This window comes from Salmo salar, chromosome ssa19 (genome assembly GCF_905237065.1).
Source record: "Salmo salar chromosome ssa19, Ssal_v3.1, whole genome shotgun sequence".
Taxonomy (NCBI): domain Eukaryota; kingdom Metazoa; phylum Chordata; class Actinopteri; order Salmoniformes; family Salmonidae; genus Salmo; species Salmo salar.
Genome location: NC_059460.1, coordinates 2,975,690 through 2,998,803, shown reverse-complemented (window position 1 = coordinate 2,998,803; position 23,114 = coordinate 2,975,690). Strand labels below are relative to the sequence as shown.

Genomic DNA, 23,114 nt, shown 5'->3' with positions numbered 1-23,114 from the left:
CAACATTTTGGCTCAGAAGACCTTCATCAACCTTTCCCAGGGACTGAGAACTGGTGGGTTGCCCCTGTCCCTTTGACTGTCCCCTGTCCGTCTATGCCGTTCAGACACCTGTGTGGCCCAGCTGTTCACTGAGCTTAGTGCTGAGAACATCACTAAAGCCTGGGGCTAAGACAGTGGCCCTGATCTGTGGTCTATCATCGAGCATTGGAAAGGATCCATTTTAAAAGGTAGGTGGTACTGTTGACAGATCTTTTACAAACACAGACTGATAGAAGTAGATAAGTGGTAGGCACACACTCGCACACACACACACACACACAATACACCTGAAGATCTCATTAACCTCTGTTCTGTGGGCTCAGCCTACCTACACAGTATGTTGAGACAGAAGCGAGCCACTAGCAGAACCTTTTATTAGCCTTCAGGTTAGGGGCCGAGCCTCCCTGAAGTGCTGATCTTGTCAATCTGATAAAGTCCTCAGTGCTCAGCTCAGCCCTCCCTCTACTCGTAAACCATTGAGTCATTTCAGACTTCTCCCAACCCAAATATACAAAGAACAAGACTTTTCCACCCATGGCGTTGTTGTTTTAAACTGTTTAACATACTGTGGTGAAGTGAGTGGGAAGGAGACTATGCAACATCAGTAATTACAATGAGAAACAGGAGGTGGATTCGGCAACGGGAGAGAAACATAAGACAACCCACAGATCCTGAAGACATGGGGAAAAAGTACCTGTCTAAGCACATTACAAGATGCGCCATTTGAAATGATCTACAGTAAACATAGAAATACAATGGCACCTTACCTTCCCTGTTATACAAACAAACATCCCCTATACTACTGGTATTGTGCCAACTTCCGGTTTGGAGCGAGCAGTCGCACCACAGGTAATATTCCACTTCGCTACATTACAACGGCTTGATTTGTTTGATCTGATCAATTCTTCTTAGCTAGCTACATAGCCGTCTTTGTATCAAAGATAATTGTGTAGTTTAGAGTAACTGAGTAATTATCGAGGCTAGCTATCTTCGTCCTCCTAACGTAGTCAACACTGCTAGCTGCTAGCTAGCTAGTCATCACTGTTAGCTAGCCAACTTCTACCGACTAGCAGCACCGCAGAAACTATTACATTACAACGCAACGACTTGATTAGTGTGGTGTTAGTGTTAGTTAGCCAGCTACATAGTTGTCTGTGCTGTCTCTGTATCTAAGATAATTGTGTAGTTTGAGTTTGAGTATTATTGAGGTGTGCTAGCCAGCCGCGACGCGGCGCCAGACTTACTCAACACACCTAGTCATCATTAACCCACTGCCAGCTAGCCATCCGTTACCGACTAGCAGCGCTGTAGTTACTAATACTTCACAACGGAACGATTTGACTAGTGCAGTGTTACCTAGCTAGCTAGTTGTCTTTGTCATAGCTTGATAATTGTTAATTGATAATTGTTAGCTAGCCAGCAATCGAGGTTAGCTATCCAGCTATTTCCGTCCCCCGCGACGCCATTTTTCCTAACCTAGCCAACTATTACCGACGAGCAGCATTGTTGAAACTAAATACACTACAAGGAACGTCTTGATTAGTGTTACGTTAGCTAGCTAGCTACAAAGTTGCTTTGTATCATGACAAGGTGTAGTACTGAAACTACCGAGGTTACCTAGCCAGCTACACGTTCAAAGTCAACAACGCAGCCACTGCTAGCTAGCCTACTCCACCAGCCAGCAGTACTGTATCATTTTAGTCAATAACATTTTTGCAACGTAAGCTTAACTTCCTGAACATTCGAGACGTGTAGTCCACTTGTCACTCCAATCTCATTTGCATTAGCGTAGCCTCTTCTGTAGCTTGTCTACTATGTGTCTGCCTATCCCTGTTCTCTCTCCTCTGCACAGGCCATACAAACGCTCCACACCGCGTGGCCGCTGCCACTCTAACCTGGTGGTCCCAGCGCGCACGACCCACGTGGAGTTCCAGGTCTCCGGCAGCCTCTGGAACTGCCGGTCTGCGGCCAACAAGGCTGAGTTCATCTCAGCCTATGCTACCCTCCAGTCCCTAGACTTCCTGGCGCTGACGGAAACATGGATCACCACAGATAACACTGCTACTCCTACTGCTCTCTCCTCGTCTGACTACGTGTTCTCGCATACCCCTAGAGCATCGAGCCAGCGGGGTGGTGGCACTGGAATCCTCATCTCTCCCAAGTGGACATTCTCTCTTTCTCCCCTGACCCATCTGTCTATCTCCTCATTTGAATTCCATGCTGTCACAGTTACCAGCCCTTTCAAGCTTAACATCCTTATCATTTATCGCCCTCCAGGTTCCCTTGGAGAGTTCATCAATGAGCTTGACGCCTTGATAAGTTCCTTTCCTGAGGATGGCTCACCTCTCACAGTTCTGGGTGACTTTAACCTCCCCACGTCTACCTTCGACTCATTCCTCTCTGCCTCCTTCTTTCCACTCCTCTCCTCTTTCGACCTCACCCTCTCACCTTCCCCCCCTACTCACAAGGCAGGCAATACGCTTGACCTCATCTTTACTAGATGCTGTTCTTCCACTAATCTCATTGCAACTCCCCTCCAAGTCTCCGACCACTACCTTGTATCCTTTTCCCTCTCGCTCTCATCCAACACTTCTCACTCTCCCCCTACTCGGATGGTATTGCGCCGTCCCAACCTTCGCTCTCTCTCTCCCGCTACTCTCTCCTCTTCCATCCTATCATCTCTTCCCTCTGCTCAAACCTTCTCCAACCTATCTCCTGATTCTGCCTCCTCAACCCTCCTCTCCTCCCTCTCTGCATCCTTTGATTTCCTCTGTCCCCTATCCTCCAGGCCGGCTCGGTCCTCCCCTCCTGCTCCGTGGCTCGACGACTCACTGCGAGCTCACAGAACAGGGCTCCGGGCAGCCGAGCGGAAATGGAGGAAAACTCGCCTCCCTGCGGACCTGGCATCCTTTCACTCCCTCCTCTCTACATTTTCCTCTTCTGTCTCTGCTGCTAAAGCCACTTTCTACCACTCTAAACTCCAAGCATCTGCCTCTAACCCTAGGAAGCTCTTTGCTACCTTCTCCTCCCTCCTGAATCCTCCTCCCCCTCCCCCCTCCTCCCTCTCTGCGGATGACTTCGTCAACCATTTTGAAAAGAAGGTTGACGACATCCGATCCTCGTTTGCTAAGTCAAACGACACTGCTGGTCCTGCTCACACTGCCCTACCCTGTGCTTTGACCTCTTTCTCCCCTCTCTCTCCAGATGAAATCTCGCGTCTTGTGACGGCCGGCCGCCCAACAACCTGCCCACTTGACCCTATCCCCTCCTCTCTTCTCCAGACCATTTCCGGAGACCTTCTCCCCTACCTCACCTCGCTCATCAACGCATCCTTGACCGCTGGCTACGTCCCTTCCGTCTTCAAGAGAGCGAGAGTTGCACCCCTTCTGAAAAAACCTACACTCGATCCCTCCGATGTCAACAACTACAGGCCAGTATCCCTTCTTTCCTTTCTCTCCAAAACTCTTGAACGCGCCGTGCTTGGCCAGCTCTCTTGCTATCTCTCTCAGAATGACCTTCTTGATCCTAATCAGTCAGGTTTCAAGACTGGGCATTCAACTGAGACTGCTCTTCTCTGTGTCACGGAGGCTCTCCGCACTGCTAAAGCTAACTCTCTCTCCTCTGCTCTCATCCTTCTAGACCTATCTGCTGCCTTTGATACCGTGAACCATCAGATCCTCCTCTCCACCCTCTCCGAGCTGGGCATCTCCGGCACCGCGCACGCTTGGATTGCGTCCTACCTGACAGGTCGCTCCTACCAGGTGGCGTGGCGAGAATCTGTCTCCGCACCACGTGCTCTCACCACTGGTGTCCCCCAGGGCTCTGTTCTTGGCCCACTCCTATTCTCGCTATACACCAAGTCACTTGGCTCTGTCATATCCTCACATGGTCTCTCATATCATTGCTATGCAGATGACACACAATTAATCTTCTCCTTTCCCCCTTCTGACAACCAGGTGGCGAATCGCATCTCTGCATGTCTGGCAGACATATCAGTGTGGATGACGGATCACCACCTCAAGCTGAACCTCGGCAAGACGGAGCTGCTCTTCCTCCCGGGGAAGGACTGCCCGTTCCATGATCTCGCCATCACGGTTGACAACTCCCTTGTGTCCTCCTCCCAGAGTGCTAAGAGCCTTGGCGTGACCCTGGACAACACCCTGTCGTTCTCCACCAACATCAAGGCGGTGACCCGATCCTGTAGGTTCATGCTCTACAACATTCGCAGAGTACGACCCTGCCTCACACAGGAAGCGGCGCAGGTCCTAATCCAGGCACTTGTCATCTCCCGTCTGGATTACTGCAACTCGCTGTTGGCTGGGCTCCCTGCCTGTGCCATTAAACCCCTACAACTCATCCAGAACGCCGCAGCCCGTCTGGTGTTCAACCTTCCCAAGTTCTCTCACGTCACCCCGCTCCTCCGCTCTCTCCACTGGCTTCCAGTCGAAGCTCGCATCCGCTACAAGACCATGCTGCTTGCCTACGGAGCTGTGAGGGGAACGGCACCTCCGTACCTTCAGGCTCTGATCAGGCCCTACACCCAAACAAGGGCACTCCGTTCATCCACCTCTGGCCTGCTCGCCTCCCTACCTCTGAGGAAGCACAGTTCCCGCTCAGCCCAGTCAAAACTGTTCGCTGCTCTGGCACCCCAATGGTGGAACAAGCTCCCTCACGACGCCAGGACAGCGGAGTCAATCACCACCTTCCGGAGACACCTGAAACCCCACCTCTTCAAGGAATACCTGGGATAGGATAAAGTAATCCTTCTAACCCCCCCCTTAAAAGATTTAGATGCACTATTGTAAAGTGGTTGTTCCACTGGATATTATAGGTGAATGCACCAATTTGTAAGTCGCTCTGGATAAGAGCGTCTGCTAAATGACTAAAATGTAAAATGTAAAATGTATTCTTATCTAGAGGGACTTCACCTTCAGTTTCAAATATCTTTCAAGGGCAAAAACAATGTATCCCTTACACAGCAGTTCATCCACTGAACAGGGAAGGGGATAAGGCCCTGGTTAAAATAAACAACACAAACCCTCTTCCTCATATTCCCCAAGCATCTTCTGTCCCACAAGGGGAATTCCTCCATGACACAGCGAAATGCTCACAAACAAACACTACTTTGAATTATTGACAATGCCCTCTACCACACCCTTTTTCACTACTTGAAGTGCTGGTCCCTATTCCAAACATACAGTGCAGTATAACAGGTTTCAAAAATGAACTTGATCATTGAACAGAAGAAAAATGACATTATTTCTTTCAGATCCGGTCTTAAATTCCCTTTGGTCCTCGAGCCCAGATTAGGTATTATATTTTTCGCTTCATTAAAGAGATGCAGCCTCTTTTGCGTGATGATTGCCTCAGTGAAGCACATCTAAAGCCTGCTCTCTGCTGCCTTATGTATAACAAATACTGATACTGCACATCCATGAAAATGCACCAACAGCAGTACATTGTTGTGCTGAGCAATAAAATGCAAGAGGGGGAGTGGGAAGGGAGGTGCTGGGAGGCCACTATCAGCAGCATACCACCCTGCATCCCCCTGCTGGCTTGCCTCTGAAGCTAAGCAGGGTTGGTCCGGGTTGGTCCCTGGATGGAAGACCAGATTCTGCTGAAAGTGGTGTTGGAGGGCCAGTAGGAGGCACTCTTTCCTCTGGTCTAAAAAATAAATAAATAAATAAGATCCCAGGGCAGTGATCTGGGGACATTGCCCTATGTAGGGTGCCGTCTATTGGATGGGAAGTAAAACGGGTGTCCTGACTCTCTGTGTTCACTAAAGATCCCATGGTACTTATTGTAGGGGTGTTAACCCCGGTGTCCTGGCTAAATTCCAAATCTGGTTCTCATACCATCTGATCATCCCCAGCTTCCAATTGGCTCATTCATCCCCTGTAACTATTCCCCAGGTTGTTGCTGTAAATGAGAACATGTTCTCAGTCAACTTCCTTGGTCAAATATTTTAAACAAGGCCAGTGTCTCTCACTGTAGCAAAGGGAACAATTTCAGATGAATCATTGCATATCCCAAAGGTTGTATGTAGAAATTTACCAACACCTAAAGTGTCCCAAGCCTGAGGTTGCAGTCTTGGTAAAGACCTGGAGGAGAAACTGTATCTGCCTACAATGTCTCTAAAGAAGTCTGCTATGCAAATAACCCGTGGCTCTGCAACTGTTTGCGTCCCCATTCTCCCCCAGTCTGTTTGCTAAAGTAAGCACTTGACTTGAATTCAAATGTTAACAACATACAGTGCCATCAGAAAGTATTCAGACCCCTTGACTTTTTCCACATTTTGTTGTGTTACAAAGTGGGATTAAAATGGATTTGTCATTTTTTGTCAACGATCTACATAAAATACTCTAATGCAAAGTGGAAGATTTGTATTATTTGTTATTGTATTAATGGAAAATAAAACACTAATATATTTTGATGAGATAAGTATTAAACCCCCTGAGTCAATACATGTTAGAATCACCTTTGGCAACAATTACAGCTGTAGGTCTTTCTGGGTAAGTTTAAGAGATTTGCAAACCTTCATCTTACCATCCAAACGCATAGTATGCAGCTGGCAATATTCGTATTGTGCAATATTTGCCCATTATTCTTTTTTAAATTCTTCAAGCTCTGCCAAGTTGGTTGTTGATCATTGCTAGACAGCCATTTTCAAGTCTTGCCTAGATTTTCAAGCCAATTTTAGTCAAAACTGTAACTAGGCCACTCAGGAACATTCAATGTTGTCTTGTAAGTAACTTTTGAGCATATTTGGCCTTGAGGTTTAGGTTATTGTCTGTTGGAAAGTCTATTGGAAAGCAGACTGAACCAGGTTTTCCTCTAATACAGTGCCTGTGCTTAGTTGTATTCCTTTTCATCCTAAAAAAACTGCCAAGTTCTTGCCGATGACAAATACTCATAACATGATGCAGCCACCACCATGCTTGAAAATATTAAGAGTGGTACTCAGTGATTTGTTGGATTTTCCCCAAACATAATGCTTTGTATTGAGGACAAAATGTTCATTTCTTTGCAGTATTACTTTAGTGCCTTATAGCAAACAGGATGAATGTTTTAGAATATTTGTATTCTGTACAGCCTTCCTTCTTTACCCTCTGTCATTTAGGTTAGCATTGTGGAGTAACTACAATGTTGTTGATCCATCCTCAGTTCTGCTATCACAGCCATTTAACTCTAACTGGTTTAAAAATCACCATTGGCTTCATAGTGAAATCCCTGAGCGGTTTCCTTCCTCTCTGTCAACTGAGTTATGAAGGACGCCTGTATCTTTGTAGTGACTGCGTGTATTGATACACCATCTAAAGTCTAATTAATAACTTCAATATGCTCAAAAATATTCAATGTCAGCTTTTATTTTACATTTTTTTCCATCTACCAATTGGTGCCCTTCTTTACGAGGCATTGGAAAAACCTCCCTAGTCTTTGTCGTTGAATCTGTGCTTGAAATTCACTGCTCAACTGAGGGACCTTACAGATAATTGTATGTGCGGTGTACAGATATGGGGTAGTCATTAAAAAAAATCATGTTAAACACCCTTATTGCACACAAAGTTAGTCCATGCCACTTATTATCTGACTTGTTCAGCAAATGTTTACTCCTGAAGTTATTTTGGCTTGCTATAAAGGGGTTAAATACTTACTGACTAAAAATAGAATCTAAAAATAGAATTCCACTTTGACATTATGGGATATTGTGTGTAGATCAGTGACAAAATCTAAATGTAATCTAAATTCAGGCTGTTAATAACAAAATGTGGCAAAAGTCAAGGGGTGTGAATACTTTCCGAAGGCACCATTTCCCTAGCTAGCAAAGTGCTCTGTCTTTGTTTACAGAGGATTCATTTCAGAGGACAGGCAGCAGTCACACATACAAACAGACAAGAGGATATGCCTTTTTAACAAATTACACAAGCAAGCACTCAACAAACATGGACTCAGCCGAACACAGGCCCAAAAACCCCTATCCACCTGTTGCTCTAACCAACAATATTTTGGTCATCAATTCCAAATTGTGGTTGTGTGTAGATTGATGGGGGGGGGGGCAAAATGTAGCAAAATGTGGAAAAAGCCAAGGGGTCTGAATACTTTCCGAATGCACTGTACAGTATTTTGACATTATTAAGGTTGAAAAGTTGAATGGCTTCTTCCCGGGCATAAAGGAGAATCGCTATATTCAACGTCTTCTGTAAGAGAAAAATGGGAAAATATGCATACTTTCCTTATGAAACACAATTTTCCACCACCATACTAGAGTCGCTAAATGCTAATCCCGAATGGTGTGTTGCAGCAGTCTGCTTTTTCACCCCTAACCTACCGCTGCACAGCAGGCATAAAATAATACGGAACCCCTGGTCTGATAGTTTCAACCTGATTGGCTGAACGCGATACACACAATTTGGGATTAGCGTTTAGCCATTCTAGCATGGTGGTGGAAAATTGTGTTTCAGTCTTTTCCCAGTCTTTTTCAACTTTCTTGCCTTTAAATAAAGTTATGGAGGAAATCAAAGCCTATGCAGGCTGAATAGAGAATGTTTAGCTAACGGTTCACGAGGGACACAAATGTATTGCCGGCTGCATACAATGCGTTTGGATGGTAAGATGAAAACGACTTAATATTGCCATTATGCATTCCCATCCTGAGCCAGTTATTGACAACTTACTCTGCATTATTGACCTATCAGGATAAAGACAAAGGTCAGTTAAACATGCCATGACATGCATGTTACATGCCTGACACTATAAAGATATGTTTATCAGAGAAGTTTAGTTATGTTTTTAAAGAAGTCATGTAGAAATTGACAGTTTTCACAGAAAGTATGACAGCCTACACCTGTGTCAAAAGGCTACCCTGCCTTCTTTCAACATTTCTACTATTCCTATATGGGACGCTCAGTATCTTGTGAACAAAACTATTATAAAAGTACATTTACACAACATATTATAATAACACAGGCTGCAACGTTGTATAAGTTAAAGATGCCCTTTTCAGAAATCATTGCACAATTTCCTGATTACAAAAATGTTAATAGTTCGCCTAATTTCAGTTTATGTGACCAAACAAGCAATTATAGTGCAGAGAATCACTGTACCATCTAAACCACTGTGAAATATATTTTCCATAACCAAAAATATTGTATTTTCAGCTGTTTGGAGCTGGTGTACAAAAACGAAAGAAAGCAAAAACGAATCTTAAACACATGAAGCATAGAAATAACGCACATCGAACACATCTACCGCTTCTTAGACTTGCTATCAATGAGAATGACAGATCTATATATCACGTTCATGTGAATTTTGTCAGGTCGCCCAAAACGTTACATATTGCAGCATTAAAAAAAACTTACCATGAAAAGCCTCGCTGCATAAGTTCAGTATGAGATTGATCGTTTGGTAAATTCTTTATAAAATAACTGTTTGACGTGGGTGTTCTGTCCTCTTGTCCTGTTCTTTTAATTTATCGTTTGTAGCTGGAAAAGTTTTTTCGTGCCTAACATTTCCGTCTCTTCCTCTTTGTAACGAACGCGATGTCGCGTGTTGTTGATGTGAGCGCTCGAGCTCACTGTTCCGACTGCTGAATTTGTGCTGAACGCTTGCAGAAAAATGCCCGTTGAGTCTGTCTTACTGAGCCCAGCCCCCAATAGCTGCACCACCACTGGCTCAAGTAATGTGATGACCAATGAGTTGAAGAATGGGTCTCTTGCCTTGTCTATGACCGCTGTTTTTGTGATGCTGAATGTGCAAATGGAAGTGGAAATTATGATTTCCTGACGATAACAGCTCCTCACAACCACCAATAGTGACCTTCAATGTAAGATTTTACACATATAGCATGTCACTCTGACTGTCATAGACTACTTTAAGTCACAAGTAAATGAACAGGTGACTTTGTTATACAATTGTTTGTCCTGAAGATAAGCAACACAGTTTCCCTACCCGTTCTAGTGCAACAGCTTCCCCTCTATTCTGAATATGTAAAACCAGGTCGTACCTGACTCGCCTCTATCGTCATAGACCAGCTTTTACTCACTGAAATGAAACAAGCCCACATATATATGGTAGTAGAATGTTATTTTTCTTCCACATACTAATGTTTTTATTGTTGAACTCAGCATGACCCATTACCGGGTCCAAATGACATTATCCTAAGACACTGCCTAGTGACAAAGCTCCCTGCACACACACAACTGTGCACACACTTTATGAGCATGCCAGATTTTTCAAGCTTGCTTTTATTTTAACAGAGTTGAAAACCATTCTCACAGTAATTGGATTTACCAATAGGCTGTTTTGTGCCCTGGGGTAGGGTTCCAGGCAGCAATACAGATCATTCTAAATAAATCAGTCATACAAGGAATGAGGGGAAATTCAACCATAGGCCTACTTATTTGACCACAGGACAATTTGAGGAGCCTTTTTGTTACAGTCACTGATAATTGTGTAAATTGGATGCAAGTGTATTAACAACGAGGCTCTGCAAACCACTGAATGTTCTCTCTCTCTCGCAGTATGAGCAATGGGACTTTTTGTCTTTCCACTGCTCTCACTTTCCTTTAGCCAGGGGTGCATGCTCAAGATGTTTATCATTGCAAGACAGCTTGCCTAGCTGTAATTTGAGTGATAATGGTTTCCACTGTGTCCAGTGTTTTTTGTGTGTGTGTGTGGGGGGGGGGGGGTAGCTCAACTTGCAGAATGGAAATAATCATCCAAATTAACTGGCCAATGAACATAACTCATTTAACTCAAAATGGTCACTCACTGGCCCTGCAATGCACACAGACTAGGTCATTTGAGAATATATTTCCTTCATTTGAAACCTGTCCAAATTTCCATTATGAGCACATAGCACAGTGCATGCAATGACAATAAATCACAATGGCATCATATGCCAAGGAACTTAACCAAAGTGACATTCACAAGTTATAATTTGTCTATTGTAAACTGAAGCTTCTGCAATAATAACTCCCACAAATTGCCAATTCTTACACATGGATATGATCCGGGTTGTGTATAGGGTTTACACACCACACCGGAGATGTTCTATAATGTTGATACAGGCTTTGACCATACACCCTCTTCCAGCCTTCTTCTCCTGCTCTTGTTTCACTTGACATGACATGTGTAGAACACTTAGGAGGCCACTTGCTTCACCCAACCAGATCTTTATTTAAATGTGTATTTTTTTGTGCATTCTACACACATATCACACTTTTTTAAACACTAGTTACATAGATAAATATATACAGAACAAAAATATAAACGCAACATGCCACAATTTCAAAGATTTTACTGAGTTACAGTTCATATAAGAAAATCAGTCAATTGAAATAAATGCATTAGGCCCTAATCTATGGATTTCACATGACTGGGAATACAGATATGCATCTGTTGATCACAGACACCTTAAAAAACAGTTAGGGGCGTGGATCAGAAAACCAGTCAGTATCTGGTGTGACCACCATTTGCATCATGCAACGCGACACGTTTCCTTTGCATAGAGTTGATTGTGGCCTGTGGAATGTTGTCCCACTCCTCTTCAATGGATATTGGAGAGAACTGCATAACGCTGTCATACACGTCGACGTAGAGCATCCCAAACATGCTCAGTGGGTGTTATGTCTGGTGAGTATGCAGTCCATGGAAGAACTGGGACATTTTCAGCTTCCAGGAATTGTGTAGAGATCCTTGCGACATGGGGCCGTGCATTATCATGCTGAAACATGAGGGGATTGCAGTGGATAAATGGCATGACAATGGGCCTCAGGATCTCAGCACGGTATCTCTGTGCATTCAAATTGCCATAGATAAAATGCAGTTGTGTTCGTTGTCTGTAGTTTATGCCTGCCCATACCATAACCCCACCGCCACCACGGAGCACCCTGTTCACAACGTTGATATCAGAAAACTGCTCACCCACACGACGACATACACGTGGTCAGCGGTTGTGAGGTGGGTTGAAAGTACTGACAAATTCTCTAAAACAACATTGGAGGTGACTTATAGTAGAGAAATTAACATTAAATTGTCTGGCAACAGCTCTAGTTGACATTCCTGCAGTCAGCATGCCAATTGCACTCTCCCTCAAAACTTGAGACATCTGTGGCATTGTGTTGTGTGGCAAAACTGCATTTTTTTAGAGTGGTATTTTATTGTCACCAGCACAAGGTGCTGCTTCTTGACATGCCACAACGGTCAGGTTTATCTTGGCAGGAGAAATGCTCACTAACAGGGAAGTAAACACATTTGTAGACAACATTTGAGAGAAATAAGCTTTTTGTATGGAACATTTCTGGGATCATTTATTTCAGCTCATAAAACATGGGACCAACACTTTACATGTTGCGTTTTATACTTTTGTTCAGTGTCGTTATTTGATATACATTACACCTGGATAGATAGCACTTAAACACATCCAGTATATATTATAAATAGTATTTTCAGTCATAACTATTATAGATCATGAGCTTTTAAAACCACCCCTCAGCTGCTCTCAGCCCATCCCACCTATCTCCGTAAACCACCCTCTTATGAGTTCCATGTGCCATATATGAGATGGTTGTATGCCCCATATACATAACGTTCTGTTGGTGGCAAGAATTTTGTAACATAATTTATAATACCTACCATGCCCTGACAACGACCATAGGAGTTGGCTATACAGTACAAACAGATCTGGGACCAGGTTACATCAGTGAGCTTTCCTTTCCCCTCAATGCATTCAACCGCTTCTCTGCTGACCCCCTGACACCTGAGCCCAATGCCTACCTGCCCTTTCTACCTTGCTCAGCCACTCTGACACAATGCTAGGAAATCAGGACAGCACAAAATTACCTATCATGTGATCTACTCTCTTGTCAGCTAAACCTCCTATTTTTTCTGGCCCTGCAGATCACAGCCCTAGTGATGCATCCTAGTGTGTAACGCTCATGTGTTTTCGATGCCGTAGTTGGTTGGAGCATGTGTTGTGGGTTCCATTCAGTGGTGTAAAAATACTTTAAAGTACTAGTTAAGTAACTTTGTTGGTGTGTCTGTACTTTACTTTACTATAGATATTTTTGAAAACATTTACTTCACTACATTCCTAAAGAAAATAATGTACTTTTTACTCCTGTAACGGCTGTCGTAGGAGAGAGAGGACCAAGGCGCAGCGGGTTGCATGTTCATCATAATATTTAATAATAATTAGTGAACACGAAAAACACAAGAAAACAAAGAACGACAGACCAAAAGGTTAAATAAAGGCTAAATAAATAACAGCAGTGCAATATACAACTACCCACAATTAACAAACAAAACATATCCCTATATATAGGACTCTCAATCAAAGGCAACTACAAACACCTGCCTCCAATTGAGAGTCCAACACCCAATTTCCTAACATAGAAAATACTAAACTAGAAAGAACATAGAAATACAAAAACATAGAACATAACCCAAAACCCGGAAATAATAAATCAAACACCCTTCTAAACAAACCACCACCCCGAACCACATAAAACATATATCCTCTGCCACGTCCTGACCAAACTACAATAACAAATAACCCCTATACTGGTCAGGACATGACAACTCCATACGTTTTCCCCGAACCCCAAAGTACTCATTACATTTTGAATGCTTAGCAGGACAAGAAAATGGTCCAAGTAACATCAAATCTAATTTTATTTGTCACATGCACCGAATACAACAGGTGTAGACCTTAACATGAAATGCTTACTTACAAGCCCTTAACCAACAATGCAGTTCAAGAAAGAGTTAAGAAAATATTGACTAAATAAACTAAAGCAAAATATTAAGTAAAAAGTAACACAATAAAATAACAATAACGAGACTATATACAGAGGGTACCAGTACAGAGTCAATGTGCAGGGGTACAGGTTAGTCGAGGTAATTTGTACATGTAGGTAGAGGTAAAGTGACTATGCATAGATAATAAACAGCAAGTAGCTGCAGTGTAAAAACAAAGGGGGGGTCAATGTAAATAGTCCGGGTAGCCATTTGATTAATTGTTCAGCAGTCTTATGGCTTGGAGGTAGAAGCTGTGAAGGAACCTTTTGGACCTAGACTTGATGCTCCGGTACCGCTTGCTGTGCAGTAGCAGAGAGAACAGTCTATGACTTGGGTGACTGGAGTCTCTGACAATTTTGTGGGCCTTCCTCTGACACCGCCTAGTATATAGGTCCTTCATGGCAGGAAGCTTGGCCCCAGTGATGTACTGGGTCGGATGCGCTAGCCTCTGTAGTGCCTTACGGTCGGATGCCTAGCAGTTGCATACCAGGCGGTGATGCAACCGGTCAGGATGCTCTCGACGGTGCAGCTGTAGAACTTTTTGAGGATCTGAGGACCTATGCCAAATCTTCACAGTCTCCGGAGAGGAAAAAGGTGTTGTCGTGCCCTCATGACTGTCTTGGTGTGTTTGGACCATGATTTGGGTTATGTGGACACGAAGGAACTTGAAACTCTAGACCCGCTCCACTACAGCCCGTCGATGTGAATGGGGGCATGTTCGGCCCTTCTTTCCTGTAGTCCACGATCAGCTCCTTTGTCTTGCTCACGTTGAGGGAGATGCTGTTGTCCTGGCACCACACTGCCAGGTCTCTGACCTGCTCCCTATAGGCTGTCTCATCGTTGTCGGTGATCAGGCCTACCACTGTTGTCGTCAGCAAACTTAATGATGGTGTTGGAGTCGTGCTTGGCCACACGGTCGTGGGTGAACAGGGAGTACAGGAGGGGACTAAGCACGCACCCCTGAGGGGCCCCCGTGTTGACGATCAGCATGGAAGATGTGTTGTTGTCTACCCTTACCACCTGGGGGTGGTCTGTCAGGAAGTCCAGGATCCAGTTGCAGAGGGAGGTGTTTAGTCCCAGGGTCCTTAGCTTAGTGATGAGCTTTGTGGGCACTATGGTGTTGAACGCTGAGCACTCCCACATAGGAGTTCCTTTTGTCCAGGTGGGAAGGGCAGGGTGGAGTGCGATTGAGATTGCATCTGTGTATCTGTTGGGCGGTATGCGAATTGGAGTGGGTTTAGTGTTTCCGGGATGATGGTGTTGATGTGAGCACTTTATGGCTACCGGCGTGAGTGCTACGGGGCGGTAGTCATTTAGGCAGGTTCCCTTCGGTTTCTTGGGCACAGGGACTCTGGTGATCTGCTTGAAACATAAAGGTATTACAGACTCTATCAGGGAGAGGTTGAAAATGTCAGTGAAGACACTTGCCAGTTGGTCCGCGCATGCTCTGAGTACAAGTCCTGGTAATCCGTCTGGCCCTGCTGTCTTATGAATGTATTGACGCTTTGCCTGTGATGGTCCGTCTAAGGGCAGCATAGCGAGATTTCTTATAAACGTCCGGATTAGTGTCCCGCTCAATGAAAGTGGCAACTCTAGCCTTTAGCTCGGTGAGGATGTTGCCTACAATCCATGGCTACTGATTGGGATATGTATGTATGGTCACTATGGGGACGACGTCGTTGATGCACTTAATGATGAAGCCGGTGACTGAGGTGGTATTCTCCTCAATGCCATTTTATGAATCCTGGAACATATTCCAGTCAGTGCTAGCAAAACAGTCCTGTAGCGTAGCATCCGCGTCATCTGACCACTTCCATATTGAGCGAGCCACTTGTACTTCCTGCTTTAGTTTTTGCTTGTAAGCCGGAATCAGGAGGATATAATTATGGTCAGATTTACCAAATGGGGGGCGAGGGAGAGCTTTGTATGCGTCTCTGTGTGTGGAGTAAAGGTGGGCTAGAATCTTTTTTCCTCTGGTTGCACATGTGAGTTGCTGGTAGAAATTAGGTCAAATGGATTTAAGTTTGCCTGCATAAAAGCCCTGGCCACTAGGAGCGCCGCTTCTGGGTGAACATTTTCTTGTTTTCTTATGGCCTTATACAGCCCATTGAGTGTGGTCTTAATGCCAGCTTCAGTTTGTGGTGGTAAATAGACAGCTACGAAAAATATAGATAACTCTTGGTAGATAGTGTGGTCTACAGCTTATCATGAGGTACTCTACCTCAGGCAAGCAATACCTTGAGACTTCCTTAATATTAGACATCACACACCAGCTGTTACTGACAAATAGACACACCCCCACCCCTCGTCTTACCAGACGAATCTGTTCTGTCCTGCCGATGCCTTGGAAAACCCAGCCAACTGTATATTGTCCGTGTCGTCGTTTAGCCATGACTCGGTGAAACATAAGATATTACAGTTTTTAATATCCCGTGGGTAGGATAGTCTCGAACGGAGATAATCGTGTTCATTCTCCAGTGATTACCATCCGTTCTATTGGCCAACATGCAGAGGCGGGTTACCCACTCGCCGATGAATTCTCACAAGGCACCCCGATCTTCGCCCCCCTGTATTTCCGTCTTTTCTTCACGCGAATGACGGGGATTTGAGCCTGGTCTCGGAGAAGCAGAATGTCCTTCACGTTGGACATATTAAAGACAAAATCGTAGTCCAGTTAGAGGTGAGTAATCACTATTCTGATATCCAGAAGCTCTTTTCTGTCATAAGAGATGGAAACATCAACATTATGTACAAAATGCAAATGCTTCATTTGTAAATGGGAAAATTATGCTGTCTAGTTTATTTAATATAAGTAATTAGAAATTATTTATACTCTTACTTTTTGATACTTAGGTCTATTTTAACAATTACATTTACTTTTGATACTTAAGTATATTTAAAACCAAATACTTTTAGACTTTACTCAAGTATTATTTTACTGGATGAATTTCACTTGAGTCATTTTCTATTAAGGTATCTTTATCTTTATTCAAGTATGACACATGGGTACTTTTTCCACCACTGATTCCATTCCCACATGGACCAGATATTACTATGAATGTGCTGCTAAGTAACCATATTACTATTGTCATTAGGGAGGCTGTTACCAACAGCATGCAAATAGGAGGCTTTAGTTACCAGCCTGCTCTCTGAAATGGATAGGGAACATTTTAGTATGTTAGAGATTATATATTTTTTGTCTTTACAGCTCAGGTGTAGGGTATGTAAAATAAAATTGGCATGCATGCTGATATCACATTCTCGATTCATCACCTGAAAAACAGAAAGACAAGAGGAATAAAGTTCAAGCTATCATTAGACTGCTCAAAGTAAACAGAGCAAACAAGACGACATAAAACCCATCTCAAAGCATTGGAATGTTATGACAATGGGGTTTCTTTAGCACTCCATAATTCTTCCCTTGCGTACTTCCCATTCATTCATTTGAAAGACGTCAATGAACTTTTATGAAAATAACCTCCCTAAGGGTGGATTTTAATTTGCATATTTTAGGAATAATTTAACTGATGTTGCCATTGTTCTTGTCCAAAGCAATGTCTCACATGAGAGGCAAGTTTATGTGCCAGGTAACACTGAGCCACAAGGAAAATAACTACTCCAAATTACTTTGCAAACACCTCCAGGGAGATGTAATAAAATGGGATTCAAATGTATTCATACAGTGCATTTGGAAAGAATTCAGATCCCTTGACTTTTTCAAAAATTTTGTTACGTTACAGCCTTATTCGAAAATTGATTAAATTGTTTTTTGCCCTCATCAATCTTCACGCAATACCCCATAATAACAAAGCAAAAACAGGTTTTGAGAAATGTTTTCAAAAACTATATCACATTCACATAATTATTGAGACCCTTTACTCAGTACTTTGTTGAAGCACCTTTGGCAGTGATTACAGCCTCGAGTCTTCTTGGGTGTGAAGCTACAAGCTTGGCACACCTGTATTTGGGGAGTTTCTCCTCATTCTTCTCTGCAGATCCTCTCAAGCTCTGTCAGGTTGGATGGGGAACGTCGCTGCACAGCTATTTTCAGGTCTCTTCAGAGATGTTCGATCGGATTCAAGTCCGGGCTCTGGCAGGGCCACTCAAGGACATTCAGAGACTTGTCCCAAAGCCACTCCTGCATTGTCTTGGCTGTGTTTTAGGGTAATTGTCCTGTTGGAAGGTGAACCTTCGCCCCAGTCTGAGGTCCTGATCGCTCTGGAGCAGATTTTCATCAAGGATCTCTCTGTACTTTGCTCCGTTCATCTTTCCCTCGATCCTGACTAGTCTCCCAGTCCCTTCCGCTGAAAAACCTCCCCACAGTATGATTCTGCTACCTCCATTTTTCAACGTAGGAATGGTGCCAGGTTTCCTCCAGTTGTGTGACGCTTGGCATTCAGGCCAAAGAGTTCAATCTTGGTTTCATCAGACCAGAGAATCTTGTTTCTCAAGGTCTGAGAGTCCTTTAGATGCCTATTGGCAAACTCCAAGCGGGCTGTCATGTGCCTTTTACTGAGGAGTGGCTTCTGTCTGGCCACTCTACAGGCCTGATTGGTGGAGTGCTTCGACCTCGTGGCTTGGTTTTTGCTCTGACAAGCACTGTCAACTGTGGGACCTTGTATAGACAGGTGTGTGCCTTCCCAAATCATGTCCAATCAATTGAATTTACCACAGGTGGACTTCAATTAAGTTGTAGAAACATCTCAAGGATGATCAATGGAAACAGGATGCACCTGAGCTCAATTCCGAGTCTCTTAGCAAAGGGTCTGAATACGTCTGTCAATCAGGTATCTGTTTTTTTAATTTTTAATACATTTGCAAAAATTTCAAAAAACGTATTTTCACTTTGTGATTATGGGGTATTGTGTGAGGAACATTTTTTATTTAATCCATTTTAGAATAAGGCTATAATGTAACAAAATGTGGAAAAAGTCAAGGGGTCTGTATGCTTTCTGAATGCACTGTAGTTTGTCATACTTTTTAATTTGTTAATGCCTTGTACCAAAATAATACAAATGTTAATCAGCATGTGATCGTGACATTACAGAAATTGTCATGCCTGTTTATTTTTGCTGTCATGTTATGAAAAGATACATTTGAAGGAAAGCTGTTTCGTATACTGTGAGTAACCATTGCAAAACTTTTGATAAATTGTTGTCATTTTGGTGGTTATATTCTAGAATTCATTTTAGAGGTAAAAAGGACATATGGCATGGATCATGTTTCAAAGACGAATACGTTTATTATACAGTGGCAAGAAAAAGTATGAACCCTTTGGAATTATCTGGATTTCTGCATAATTTGGTCATACAATTAGATCTGATCTTCATCCAAGTCACAACAACAGACAAACCCGGTCTGCTTAAACTAATAACACACAAATGATTGTATTTTTTCTTGTCTATATTGAATACATCATTTAAACATTCACAGTGTAGGTTGGAAAAAGTATGTCAACCCCTAGGCTAATGACTTCTCCAAAAGCTAATTGGAGTCAGGAGTCAGCTAACCTGGAGTACAATCATTGAGACGAGATTGGAGATGTTGGTAAGAGCTGCCCTTCCCTATAATTTTTTTTATAGGGAATGCTCACAAAATTTGAGTTTGCTATTCAGAAGACCCAAGATTAAGAGTTGTTGACTTGCATAAAGCTGGAAAGGGTTACAAAAGTATCTCTAAAAGCCTTGACATTTATCAGTCCACGGTAAGACAAATTGTCTATAAATGGAGAAAGTTCAGCACTGTTGCTACTCTCCCTAGGAGTGGCCGTCCTGCAAAGATGACTGCAAGAGCACAGCGCAGAATACTCAATGAGGTTAAGAAGAATACTAGAGTGTCAGCTAAAGACTTAAAACCTCTTAAGGAGGTGCGTTTTTTTCTACCATCATCTTTGAAATGCAAGAGAAAGGACATAATGTATTATTCCAGCCCTGCCGCAAGTTAGATTCTGGCCACTAGATGGCAGCAGTGTATGTTCAACGTTTTAGACTGATCCAATTAACCATTGTATTTCTGTTCAAGACTGCCCAAATGTGCCTAATTGGTTTATTAATAAATTTTGAAGTTCATAACTGTGCACTCTCCTCAAACAATAACATGGTATTATTTCACTGTAATAGCTTCTTTAAATTGGAAAAAGTGCAGTTAGATTAACAAAAATGTAAGCTTTCTGCCAATATCAGATATGTCTATGTCCTGGGAAATGTTCTTGTTACTTACAACCTCATGCTAATCACATTAGCCTACGTTAGCTCATCCGTCCCGCAGGGGATCCACCGATCCTGTAGATTAAAGAAATCTCTATAACATGCTAACATCTCTGTTGACGAGTCTACGATACGTAAAATACTAAACAAGTATGGTGTTCATGGGAGGACACCACAGAAGAAGCCACTGCTGTCCAAAAAAAACATTACTGCACATCTGAAGTTCGCAAAAGAGCATCTGGATGTTCCACAGCGCTATTGGCAAAATATTCTGTGGACAGATGAAATTAAAGTTGAGTTGTTTGGAAGGAACACACAACACTATGTGTGGAGAAAAAAAGGCACAGCACACCAACATCAAAACCTCATCCCAAGTGTAAAGTATGGTAGAGGGAGCATCATGGTTTGGAGCTGCTTTGCTGCCTCAGGGCCTGGACAGCTTGCCATCATCGACGGAAAAATGAATTCCCAAGTTTATCAAGACATTTTGCAGGAGAATGTAAGGCTATCTGTCCGTCAATTGAAGCTTAACAGAAGTTGGGTGATACAACAGGACAACGACCCAAAACACAGAAGTAAATCAACAACAGAATGGCTTCAACAGAAGAAAATACGCCTTCTGGAGTGGCCTGACCTCAACCCGATTGAGATGCTAGGGCATGACCTCAAGAGAGAGGTTCACACCAGACAAAATTCCTCCTGACCGCTGTGCAGGTCTGATCGCAACTGCAGAAAACGTTTGGTGTACACATTGTGTTCAATAAAGATATGAAAACGTATAATTGTTTGTGCGTTATTAGTTTAAGCAGACTGTGTTTGTCTATTGTTGTGACTTAGATGAAGATCAGATCAAATGTTATGACCAATTTATGCAGAAGTCCAGGTAATTCCAAAAGGTTCACATACTTTTTCTTGCCACTGTAAATTACATTTCCAACTGCTTTCCATGGAGTAAAAACAAGATATCAGTTATGTCATTACCCATAATCCTGCGTTTTAATCAATAAAGGTTAAAAGAATGTGAATGTTTTGTTTGGTATTTTCTAATGTGCTTGTAAATGAACAATTGGGACAACAACTGGGAAATGGGGATAGCAAGTGTTATTTTCAGTCAATGTGCGGTCCAAATGTGCCATTCAATATGAGCATACATTTTTTTTCTGGTTCCATTCAATCTCCCTGGTTTTTATCTGCTGTAATTCTGCAGGCATCAGTCTGGTGATTACTGCCTGGAGCTGGAGACTTGACCGGCTTGGAGCCAAAGGTCCTCCGACCAAGCAAACTATCCTGTGTAGCCAATCAGAGGGCCAGACGAATTGCTTTGTTATCTAGTGAATGGTGCACTTACTTTGATGGCAGGTTTATTTAAGTAACAAGGCCTGAGGGTGTGTGGTATATGGTCAATATACCACGGCTAAGGGCTGTCCTTAGGCACGATGCAATGCGAAGCTATATACAATTTTTGTCATACCCGTGGTATACCATGGCTGTCAGCCAATCAGCATTCAGGGCTCAAACTACCCAGTTTATAATAGTCTTTTGGTAACTGAAGTACAATGTCATATGTATTTTTGTAATGTAATGTTTCAGTTTGGTACTGTATTTCAGATGAAATGACCTGATGATATCCAATACAGAATGACACAATACATCAAACCAAAAAGATAAAATACCACCTTTGATAATGGTAAAATGCCATGCCTACCACTATCTACAGTACATTGCTCTACCTTACCAAGTCATTCTACAAAGTCATCACATTAGGAGGCATAATGGACCAAAAAAAATTGTAAAAAATTACCCTCGCTCATACATAGACGGGTTGGCATATTTCGAGGGTATATTTATGGGGACCATTGGGGAGACACTGCACAGTTAGTTAATCGGCTTATGGGACATGGCTTATGCCTATAATGCTGCAATTAATGGCTGTGCCGAGAGATCATTTGCTCTGGTACAGTATGCTGCACACCGACTTTCATGGTGGTGTAGACAGACATTGCATGCGTTTGGTAATAGTGGATTAGGTTTACTAGGGCCCACTTTGAAGGTGCCTGTACAGATGCCTAATTTGAGAGTGAGTTCAATTGGCTTTTTTCTCTCGGTTGGAGGCCCTGGAGTATTAGCTACTCCTGCTTGGCTGAGCATAGCTCTCCCCCTCTCTCTCAATTAAATTCAATTCAATTCAAGGGCTTTATTGGCATGGGAAACATATGTTAACATTGCCAAAGCAAGTGAAGTAGATAATAAACAAAACTGAAATAAACAATAAAAATGTACAGTAAACATTACACTCACAGAAGTTCCAAAAGAATAAAGACATTTTAAATGTCATATACAGTGTTGTTATGATGTGCAAATAGTGAAAGTACAAAAGGGAAAATAAATAAACATAAATATGGGTTGTATTTACAATGGTGTTTGTTCTTCACTGGTTGCCCTTTTCTTGTGGCAACAGGTCAGAAATCTTGCTACTGTGATGGCACACTGGTATTTCACCTAGTAGATATGGGAGTTCATCAAAATTGGGTTTGTTTTCAAATTATTTGTTGATCTGTGTAATCTGAGGGAAATATGTGTCTCTAATATTGTCATATATTTGGCAGCAGGTTAGGAAGTGCAGCTCAGTTTCCACCTCATTTTGTGGGCAGTGTGCACATAGCCTGTCTTCTCTTGAGAGCCAGGTCTGCCTACGGCGGCCTTTCTCAATAGCAATGCTCACTGAGACTGTACATCGTCAAAGCTTTCCTTAAATTTGGGTCAGTCACAGTGGTCAGGTATTCTGCCACTGTGTACTCTCTGTTTAGGGACAAATAGCATTTTAGTTTACTCTGTAATTTTGTTAATTCTTTCCCATGTGTCAAGTAATTATCTTTTTGTTATTTCATGATTTGGTTGGGTCTAATTGTGTTGCTGTCCTGGGGCTCTGTGGGGTCTGTTTGTGTTTGTGAACAGAGCCCCAGGACCAGCTTGCTTAGGGGACTCTTCTCCGGGTTCATCTCTCTGTAGATGATGGCTTTGTTATGGAAGGTTTAGGTATCGCTTCATTTTAGGTGGTTGTAGAATTGA

General features: G+C 42.9%; 1 protein-coding gene and 1 pseudogene across 1 annotated transcript in view; both read right to left on the bottom strand.

The window, feature by feature from the left end:
• LOC106578304 (leucine zipper putative tumor suppressor 2 homolog) overlaps positions 1 to 9,752 on the bottom strand; it is a 48,622-nt gene extending 38,870 nt beyond the window's left edge. Inside the window, exon 1 of the mRNA XM_014156986.2 lies at positions 9,399 to 9,752. The gene's annotated coding sequence lies outside the window, so the exon portion shown is untranslated. The remainder of the gene's footprint in view (positions 1 to 9,398) is intronic.
• The window catches only part of LOC106578320 (twinkle mtDNA helicase-like), a 51,821-nt pseudogene that overhangs the window by 8,818 nt on the left and 19,889 nt on the right, over positions 1 to 23,114 (bottom strand).